Genomic DNA, 11,184 nt, shown 5'->3' with positions numbered 1-11,184 from the left:
GGAAACAAAGTAATTAACCCGCTGATTTTTTTTTAAAATTGCCACCACTTTATAAATTCTAATTGTGCAAGAAGTGGGTTGGTCATTTCCCATTAGCATTCCCTATTTCGATGATGTTTAACAGGTCAAGCCTGCACACAGCCCTTTGTGTTCGTGAGGTCTGGGTCAGACTCGTTGCACTTTCCCTTTCCTTCAGAAGTTGTAATGTAGGTGCTGACAGAACGTTCCGGTATCATAGACAGGAAGTCAATGTCCCAAGGCATCCATTTATCGTTTAATGAAAAAAAAACATAATTTATTCAACAACAATGAAAAAAAAAATCAAAGATTGAAGAGATCCATTAGGGCAGTCAGTAATTGCCAACGCAGGAAGTGCTTATAGCAAGAACTTCCTGTCTGCATTTTTAATTCCTGAAGACTGTCCTTACCTCACATCAAACAGCCGTTGGACACAAATGGAATCGGATCCTGGGACGAGTGACCTCTGAACCATTATTATTCAGGTTTGATGGCCTTTTAAAGTGGTATTCCAGCTCCTGGTTACCTTCTGTTTGTCAGATGGGGTGATTGTCTGCATAGCGCATTTAACGTAATGAAATGTTTCAAGGTGCTTCAGTGGAATGTTAGCAAATGAAAAAAAATGTCCTTTGGGTGCCATAACATCGTAAGGGGAGCAATGGCCGACGGCTCTTTCCTAAATTGAAAGCAGCGATTTGCCAAAAGACTTTGATGGCAAGTCTGTTATAAACTCAATTAAAGTGACCTGATTTAGTGAAGTCCAAAAATTGACAACTTGCTTTGGCAGGTCAGCAATGCTTTGGTTGTGTGAGGATCACAGGCGAACATCCATATTCCACTAACATTCCTGAATGTGATTAATGATGTGATAATGACCAGATAATTATTTTGCGTGATGTTGATTGAGGGGTAAATATTGGCCAGGACACCAGGAAGAACTGGTGTAGGGATGAGGAGAATTTTTTTTCTCTCAGAGGGCTGTGTGACTTTGGAACTCTTTGCCCCAGAAAGTGGTGGAAGCGGCGTCACTGAATATTTTTAAGGCAGAGGTAGATAGATTGTTAGGCAAAGGAATCAAACGTTATCAGGGGTATATGGCAATGTGGAACTCGAAACACAAACAGATCAGCCATGATCTTATTGAATGGCCTACTTCTCCTATTTTGTATGTTCGTACGTTGAACTCCCATACTCTTCATCGGAATGGTGCTGTGGCATCTTTTGCAACCACCTGAACAGGGAAATATAACCTCAGTTCAACATTTCAACTGAAAGGCAGCACCTCTGGCTGTGCAGTGTGCCCCCAGTACCGCACTGGTTGTCAGCCTTGGTTTTATGTTCTCAAGCCCTGGAATGGGACTTAACCCAGAACCTTGAAATTCAGAAACAAGGATGCTACCAACTGAGCCACAGCTGACAACTGGTGACGGTCAATGTGATTGAAGTCACAATAGAAAACCCGGTGCCTTAGAATTTCAGGTGTCCATGGAAGGCAAAACCAAAGGAATATAATTTTTGTTACTAGTGTAATGATATTATTGACAGCATGAGATTGGAGGGAGAACTTTGAACAGAAAGATATCTCTCCCTTGAACCTTCCTTCCCCCTTAAGTAAACATAAATTATGAAGATAGCTGAAGCTACCAATTGGGTGTTGTGACAGTGAGGTGCATGAACATAGTCGCCAACCCTCTAGGATTTCCCTGGAGTCTATAAAAACCCATCTGGTTCACTAATGTCCTTCAGGGGAGGAAATCTGCCGTCCTTGCCTGGTCTCGCCACCCGCTGACTCCAGACCCACAGCAATGTGGTTGACTCTTAACTGCCCTCTGAAATGGCCTAGCAAGCCACTCAGTTCAAGGGCAATTAGGGATGGGCGGCAAATGCTGGCCTTGCCAGTGACACCCACATCCCATCAAAGATTTTAAAAAATGGAATTGCCAACTCTGCCTCAATGTATCCCTGGAGGATTCATCATGTGACCTCCTGTCTCCTGCGAAGGATGGGTCTGGCCACGCTGCCGCGGAACGCTCCAAGTAGTTGGACCGTGCCGTACCACCTGTCCCTCGTGGAAAAATTTATGCAGAGAAACGCCTTTGACCACAAGTCCATCAGGCAGTGGTTGGCACGTAACGTCTTAGAGGCCCTGCGGGAAAAGGAGAGGGTGGATCCTGTGGGATGGTTCCCCGAGCAGACTGTCAAAGTCATTTGGCAGAATGCCTCATCGCCAGAACTTTCCAACAAGCACCAAGATGTAGCTTGGCTGGTGGTGAGAAAGGCCCTCCCCTTCAGATCCTTCCAACAGGCTAGGAGTCTCACCCCCTCTGCACGTTGCCCTCGAGGTGGCTGTGGTGGGGACGAGACCGTTGTTCACCTCCTTGTGGATTGTGCCTTTGCAAAGAAGGTCTGGAGAGAAATGCAGCGGTTTCTGTCGAGGTTCATCCCGAGCAGTTCTGTGACACAGGACTCTGTGCTCTATGGGCTGTTCCCAGGGACACACACTGAGACAAACATTAACTGCAGCTGGAGGATCATCAACTTGGTGAAAGACGCTCTTTGGTCTGCCCGAAACTTGTTGGTCTTCCAGTGCAAAGAGTTGTCCCTGACCGAGTGTTGCAGACTGGCACATTCCAAGGTCCAGGACTACGTGCTGAGGGATGCACTAAAGCTTGGGGCAGCCACTGCAAAGGCACAATGGGGAAAGGTCGCTGTCTAAGACCTTTCTGCCATAGCGCACCAAGGGGCTGGGAATTGTATAGACCCCTTGGGCTGTACGGCTCACAACGAATGTATGCATTGAATACTAATTGTATTATAATTGTATTGAAGCACCTCAGAGTGCAACATGATGCATGTTGATAACTCCAATACCATTGCCTGACTGTCTGTAATGACCATATTGAAACGACTGTAATATTCATTGATTGTATTGAAGCACCTTGTGATCCATGTGTAAAAGTTGAATCTGATTGTACTTTTGTGATGGAGATTTTGAAATGTTTTGGAATGTTCTTCCAAATATTTTATGAATAAAGTAAATTTTTCAAAAAAAAAAATCCCGCCTCCCCTCCACCTCCCCTGGTGTTGTTGGGTTGGTTGGTTGGTTTAGGCTTCAGTCAGCTGCTTCTAAGTAAGGTGACAGTCCAGCATGCAGCTATTTAATTGATCTCTTCTGCACTGCCTCCAATGGATTCTGACCCACCCCCTCCTCACACCCCTGCACGTTATGGGGCCTACAAGCGACAGGAGCTGGTATCTGAACAAGTACCTGCATGGGAAAGGGATTTGAAACAACACACCTGCATGCCACCTCACCTGGTATTCATTTTCATTCAAGTGGATGCTACCTATAGTCTCTTCAATACAGTAGCTCAGTTGGAACCGTCTTTGTCAGATAGCCAGAATGGATAAAAACACGTTTGTAATCACAAAAGATTGAGGAGAATTCCACCCCTTCATTATCCACTGTCTTGTGGACTTGTTCTTTGTTGAGCCTAAGGTATTAATTTTTAAAATATTAACTTTATATATACATAAAGATATGTAATATACGCCTATTTTTAGTGGCTTCAGTCCAAAATAAAATATTGTTTTTCCTGAGGGTTTTTTTTTAGCCAAGGTCAAAGGTATGGACTTCCACAACTGGGCTTTGATGCATTCCCTGTGTGACAGCCTGGCTGCTATCTCCTATTTTGCCCCTTCGCACAGCCTAGTTTTGATTCTCCACAGTTACGTTTGGGGAACAGTGGTTAGCCGCAAGTGCCCGAAACTTAATGCTGGCGCTTTCTGTCGGGCAGCCTTGACCCTTGCAGGCGAAATTATTAACCGGTTTGTTTTAAAAAAGACACCCGCTTCAGTGCACCGAACAATACCCAGAGTAGGGGCCAGTTAAGGGTAAATGCTCCGGCTTTTTAAAAGAGAATGTTAAAACGAATGACAGCAAACTGTTTGGTTTAAGAGTTGTGAAGACAGGAAAGTCAACCCCTATCTCCACAATGCCCCTATAAGCTACTCTAATCGCTTTCTAAACACTACCCGCACCTTGACTCTACCTCGCATAACTGGTCCCAGCACATCACACCCACTGTAACGTTGAACACTAGTGATCTCAATGGCGAGATCACATACTGCTGCACGTGACTCCTTCCCTGACTCTTTAGCATAACAATTTGCAAGTCATGATACCCAAGGGGATTTACCAGACAATTTAATCCACTTGCCCTTTACTTCCAATTACAGTGTATACCCAAATACACATATATTAATAAAAACTTTCATTTATTTAGTGCTTTCCACAAACACAGAACAATCCGAAGGCCAGTGATGTACATTTGAAGGGTGGTCATTGTTGTAATGTAGGAAAAGCAGTAACCAATTTATGCACAGCAAGCTCCCACAAACAGCAATGGGATAATTGCCAGATTATCTGTTTTACTTTGTGGTATTGGTTGAGAGATAAGTATTGGCCAGGAGAATTCCTGTACTTTTCTTTGACATGGTGCCATGGGATCTTTCACATCCTGCTGCAAGGGACCTTGGTTTAGCATCTCAACTGAAAGACGGCACATCCAACAGTGCAGCACTCCTTCAGTATTGCTCTGGGACGGTTAGTCTGGATTTTGTGATCAAGCCTCTGGAGTGGGACTTGAACCTTAAGCTTCTGACTGAGAGACAAGCATGTTACCCACTGAGCCATAGTGAAGAAACCTGTCAGTGAACATCGGAGGAGGTATTTTAATGTCCCTACCTCTGAGCCAGAAGCCCTGGGTTCGAGTCCCAACCTGGGACTTGAAGGTCACGAAAGGTGGATTCATAACAGGGCCAAACAGGTTGGTTATCAACCTGCAAATGCTTGCAAAGCACCTATGGCACGCGGTAAGAGTGGGTGAGTTTCCTGGTCAGCAAGAACTGCATGGTAGCTGCAGTGAAACAGCCTCCCCATGTTAAAAGACTCCATATGCAGGCCCTTGTTGTATGCTGTACTCCATGCTTTGAGGGACTACCAGAGAGAGTGAACCTAGGGTTAGTGATGTCCTTTAGGCAAGGAGACTTGCCATCCTTACCCAGCCTGAGCCTATATGTGACTGCCATCCCAAACCAACATGGTTGACTTTTAATTGTTTCCATGAATTGGCCAAGCAAGGCACATAGTTGTATTAAACCCCTAATGCTTCAAGAAGGCAGCTCACCACCACCACCTTCTAAGGGCAACAAGAGGTGGGCAATAAGTGCCCACATCTCAAGAATTATTCAGACTGAAGAAAAGCAACACTGGAAATTTGAGCAATTGAATCACCCAACACTTCCACTAGCCTGGCACCAAGGGTGGAGTTTTCATTTTGAAGCAGTAGTTCAGGTGGGCATTTCTCCAGCCGGAAGGGTGGGGCCTGTGCCATTGGCAAATTGCCAGCATGGAATCTGCTCCTTGTAGGCAGGATAACATTAGGGATATGGCTGTTACTTTAAGACATCCTGCAGCAGCTTTTAGGGGAGCTGTTTTTATCAGTATTGGATAGTGTTCAGGGATATTGTTGCAGACAGGGTAATTTTGACCAGGGCCCTAAGGTCCTCTGATGCAGGGGATAGGTGCTGATTGGCTATGATCAGTATCACAGTGCTTTTATCCTGCTGTGTGCAAATTGGCTGCCCCGTTAGCCTCACTACAACAAGGACCACGCTTCTTTGGATGGAAAGATCTTTGGACTTCCTGAGGCTGTGAAAGGCGCTATACAAAGGCAGCATTTACATTTTTCATTATAACTTCAGCCTACTGACTTTCGAATGTGGAATCAACACACCTCTAATGACCCTGGAAAATCTAATGTGATGGAGCCCAGCACAGGAAAAGAGAAGATCCAAGAACAAGAGCTGTCCAGTTTACGTGACCACTGCAGACAGATGGATGTTCTCCCTCCCACCCACTTCCCTTTCATTCTCTCTTAAACAATGCACATTAACTATTCCTGTAATGGAATATGACAGAAAGGCTCAACCTTTCAGCTCCCAACGAACAGCTTAAAACTGCAGTCCATCCCCTAGATAATCAATCCAATTCTCTCACACTAACGAAAAGTATTAAATTTTAACAGTTTGCTGCAGGAAGCATTTTGTTTTACCAAGTTTGCACTGTGGAAAAATCCAATTTAAAATGGGAAGTTAATGAAACGAATTAAAGCAAGGTTAAATGTTGTAAATGAGCCCTTGAGACATCTGGGGAAAGATTTCTTCTGTCCGCAGCACATCAGCAATGTCGCAAAGACAATAGGATAATCTCCGACCTTTGGTATTTCTGGTAGAATTGTCGACATGTTTGGTGCCTGTGGGTATCTTGTTGCATGCAACTTGACTGCCAAGTTTAACTAGATATTAGTGATTGCACTTCTGAAATCAGTCATTTCCTCAGCTTGTGAAAGGTGCTCTATATATGCAAACAGAGAGAGCAACACATGATGCACAAAATGGCCTCATCCTGTACCAAGATTTTTCCAATCCCTTGATATAAAATTAACACTTTGCATTTTCACATTGGACATGTCCTGGTGCACTGCCTTTGAAAAGCGCACAGAAAGTGTTTGCTCTTGAGTGTGTGGTTTATATGGTTTCTCTATTTGTAAAGAAAGAAAGGGCTTGCATTTGGGGAGATGATGGCTTAGTGCTAATGTCACTGGGCTAATATTCCAAACACCCAGGGTTAATGTTCTGAGGACGTGGGTTCAAATCCCACCAAGGCAGCTGGTGGAATTTAAATTCAATTAATAATACCTGGAATTGAAAACTAGTCTCAGTAATGATGACCATGAAACTATCATTGATTGTTGTAAAAACCCATCTCATTCACTAATGTCTTTTAGGGAAGGAAATCTGCCATCCTTACCTGGTCTGACCTACATGTGCCTCCAGACCCCACAGCAATGTGGTTGACTCTTAACTGCCCCCTGAAATGGCCTAGCAAACTACTCAATTCAAGGGTAATTAGGGATGGATAACAAATGCTGGCCTTACCAATGGTTCCCACGTCCCACCAAGGAATAAAATAAAATTTATATAGTGCCTTTCATGACCTCAGACTGTCCTAAAGCCTTTACAGCCAAAGACGTACTTTTGCAGTGTAGTCACTTTTGTAATGCAGGAAATGCAATAGACAATTTGCGCACAGCAAGGTCCCACAAACATCAATGTTGCTGGGTAAAAATCCCTGGGAACTCCCTCCCTAACAGCACTGTGGGTGTACCTACATCATATGGACTGCAGCAGTTCAAGAAAGTGGCTCATCACCACCTCCTCAAGGGCAATTAGGAATGTGGCCTAGCAAGCAACACTCGCATCCCGTGAAAGAATAAAAAAAATGACCAGATAGGGTGCTTTAGTAATGTTATTGGGGGCATAAGTATTAGCTAAGACACTGGGGATAACTCTCCCAATCCTCTTCGAATAGTGCTTTGGGATCTTTTATGGATCCCTGGGTGAGCAGAGGGTGCCTTGGTTTAATGTTGCATCCAAAAGATGGTACCTCTGGCAGTGCAGCACTCCTACAGTACTGCACTTGAGCTATCAGTCTGAATTAGAAACTCAAGGGAAGAATTTTCCCCCCCGTCGGGGGCGGGGAAGTGCAGGAGTGGGCACGTGCAGGCGCGGGCACGCTGCCATTTTACATGGGCGGGCCAATTAAGGCCCGCCCATCATGACATCCAACAGGAAGCGCTATGCACTCCCTGTGCGGGCGGAGGGGGGGAAATGCCCTCAGCTGGGAATGTGCTCTTTCGCACCTGCGCGTGAAAGAGTGCACTCATCTCCCTGAGGCTAAGTGCAGCCTCAGGGAGATTGGCGCCAAATTCATAAATGGCCAATGCACAAAATGAAAATTTCCCTGACATGTCCCCTCATGTGAGTTGGGACATGTCCATCACTTTCATTCAAACTTATATTAAATTTTTAAAAAACCTACATGAAACCTCATCCCGCCCGTGGATGAGGTTTCATGCTTTTTCTGAAGCCCGCCAGGGCTCCCGGCCTGCCCGCCAGCCTTAAGGTAGGATGGGCAGGTCCTTTAACTAGCTCAATTACTTTTTAAATGGCCTCAATAGGCCGTCGACAGGTGATTCGGCTGTGTCCCCGTCGACCTGAAAATTGAAATGAGGCAGGATGACGTCGAGAGCTCCGTCCGATGTCCCCCCTGCGTCATTTTATGCATCGGTGAGTGGGCTCCGCACCCCCGCCCCTGCTCGCCGACCTCAATATCCTGGCCTAAGCCTCTACACTGGGACTTTGAACCCATGACTCAGAGGCAAGATGTGATGCTCATTGACTGTCACATTCTTTCTTTTGTTCTCTCTATCCTTTAAATTGGTCTTAACTTGACTAATACCATTCTTAAAACATGCCATGTAACTGCTGACCACCAATGATTAGGACAGACATAGATTGCCCCTCATTGTAGTCTGACCCAGCAAAGGATTATGGGTTGTGTTGATGAATGCTTGTAGAGATCATAGGATCGTACAATGGTACAGCACAGAAGGAGGCCATTCTGCCCATCATGCCTGTGCTGGCTCTTTGAAAAATTTGTCCAATTAGTCTCACTCCCCTGCTCTTCCCCTATGATGTGCTGCAAATGTTTCCATTTCTTATATTTATCCAATTCCCTTTTGAAAGTTCCTATTGAATCTGCTTCCACTGCCCTTTCAGGCAGCGCATTCCAGACAATAACACCTTGCCGCAGAATGAAAATTCTCTTCATCTAATTTTTTTTCGTCCACTTTACCCCTGGTTACTGACCTTCCTGCCAGGAAACTGGTGTCCTTATTTTTTTTAAAATTCGTTCATGGGATGTGGGCATTGCTGGCCAGGCCAGCATTTATTACCCATCCCTAATTGCCTTTGAGAAGGTGATGGTGAGCCTTGAACTGCTGCAGTCCACATGGTGTAGGTACACCCACAGTACTGTTCGGGATGCAGTTCCAGGATTTTGACCCAGCGATGGTGAATGAATGGCGATATAGTTCCAAGTCAGGATGGTGTGTGGCTTAGAGGGGAACTTGCAGGAGATGGTGTTCTCATGCACCTGCTGCCCTTGTCTCTCTAGATGATAGTAGTCGTGTGTTTGGAAGGTGCTGTCAAAGGAGCCTTGGTGAGTTTCTGCAGTGTATCTTGTAGGTGGTACACACTGCTGCCACTGTGCGTCGGTGGTGGAGGGAGTGAATGTTTGTGGATGTGGTGCCATTTAAGTGGGCTGCTTTATCCTGGATGGTGTCAAGCTGCTTGAGTGTTGTTGGAGCTGCGCTCATCCAGGCAAGTGGGGAGTATTCCACCACCCTCCTGACTGGAGCCTTGTAGATAGTGGATAGGCTTTGGGGAGTCAGGAGGTGAGTTACTTACCACAGAACTATTTGCTCTGCCAAAACCTCTCATAATTTTGAAAACCTCTATTAAATTTCCCCTCAACCTTCTCTGGTTTAAGGAGGACAGCCCCGGCTCCTCCAGTCTCTCCACATAACTGAAATTCCTCATCCTCGGTGCCATTCTAGTAAATCTCCTCTGCACCCTCTCTTTGACATCCTTCCTGAAACGTGGTGCCCAGAATTAGACACAGTACTCCAGCTGAGGCCTAGTCTCGGCTTTATAAAGGTTTAGCATAGTTTCTTTGCCTTTCTACTCAGCGCTTCTATTTATAATGCCAGGAATACCACATTCCTTTTTGACAGCTTTCCCAACTTGCCTTGCCACCTTCAAGGATTTGTGTGTGTGCACCCCTCGGACTCTCAGTTCCTGGACCCTCTTTTATATTATGCCATTTAGTTTATTTCGTGTTCCTAATTGTTCCTTCCAAAATGCATAAGAGGAAGAAGTGAAGGTGAAATGAGAAACTTTTTTAAAAAATCCAAATGAACTGAATGAGGGAAATGAACAATATACTTTATCGAGTCTCCAAAAATCTCCCCAAAGCATTCCTTGCACCATTGAAAAGTTAATATGCCTCAAAGGTATTTCCAGGAACCCTAGGTGATGGCCCATGTACTTTTGGGGAAAAAACTTATATTTTACGTGAGGTGATGGTCCCTGTAAGAACTGAGATCTTAAGAGCTTAAGGTCAGAGCTCTGGTACAAAAGAAACAGCTGGGTTCCAGTAAATGATCATGTTCCCAGGTTCCTGGGTAGTTGAGCAATAGAACATAAAGGTCAACAAAGTTAATTATAGGAATGAGAAGGTTCCTAGGAACAGTTCTTAGTTCTAGCAGTTTTTAATTTAGAGTCTAGAACAAGCTGTGGTGAAGGAAATGCCTCTTTCAGCAGAATTCAGTTGAAATTCTGGGTGTTAGCTAAAAGAGTTAAAACTCTTGTTAACCGAAAGACTCTATTGACAGTGAGTTGAATTTCTGGGATAGTCAAGCTGAAGAGAGAGAGAGAGAGAGAGAGAGTTTTAGATACGAAACTCCATAGTTAAAGAACATTAGAACCAGGAGAGTTCTGGCCTGAGACGGCTATGCTTAAGATGTCAACAATGCCTTTGCTGAACAGGGAGTTTGTGACCTTACTGATGGTTGGAGCAGATTTGAAGAGACAACCTTGCTGGAAGAAAACAGAAAGCCCAAGAAATCTCAACCCATGAATAAATCATTGACACTGTACCTAGACCAAGCGGTTAATCTTCCAAGTGGTGATAAGTATCTGGCTTGAGGGTTTTTCAGTTTAAGTCTAATAGGTGTAGAAGGAAAGTGGAGTAAACACCTTTTGATTTGCAGTATAAGTAATTGTGTTTACTATATTTTTATTATCTTTAATATAACTGAATATTTAAGATTGAGTGTATAATTATTATAGTTCATGTTCTTTGATTTTTATGTGGTAAAATTGCTTTGTTTAAACCGTGAACCCTGTGGTTTCATTGTTTTGGTGAATACCTGGTGAATATCCGGGTCTTCAGACTCCAAAAAAAACTAAAAATGTTACTGGTCCTCTCCTGAGACCATAATACCTACAATCTTTCACTATCTCTGCACTCCTTCCATTCTGGCCTCTTGCACATCCCTAATTTCCTTTGAACATAAGAATGTAAGGACATTAGAGATAGGAGCACGAAGAGACCCCACAGCCCCTCAAGCTTGCCCCGCCATTCAATAAGATCAAGGCTAATCATCCACCTCAATTCCACTTTCCTGCCCTCCTCAC

At 44.5% G+C, this 11,184-nt stretch overlaps 1 long non-coding RNA gene across 1 annotated transcript in view; it reads left to right on the top strand.

Annotated features, from left to right (window-relative positions):
- The first annotated feature begins 443 nt into the window (after positions 1–443).
- The window catches only part of LOC144687144 (uncharacterized), a 170,226-nt gene continuing 159,485 nt past the window's right edge, over positions 444–11,184 (top strand). The window contains exon 1 of the long non-coding RNA XR_013578081.1: positions 444–503. This is a non-coding gene — a long non-coding RNA (uncharacterized LOC144687144). The remainder of the gene's footprint in view (positions 504–11,184) is intronic.

This window comes from Cetorhinus maximus, chromosome 12 (assembly GCF_964194155.1).
Source record: "Cetorhinus maximus chromosome 12, sCetMax3.hap1.1, whole genome shotgun sequence".
NCBI lineage: Eukaryota > Metazoa > Chordata > Chondrichthyes > Lamniformes > Cetorhinidae > Cetorhinus > Cetorhinus maximus.
Note: the sequence above shows the minus strand (reverse complement) of the source record. Positions and strands in the feature narration are given on the sequence as shown.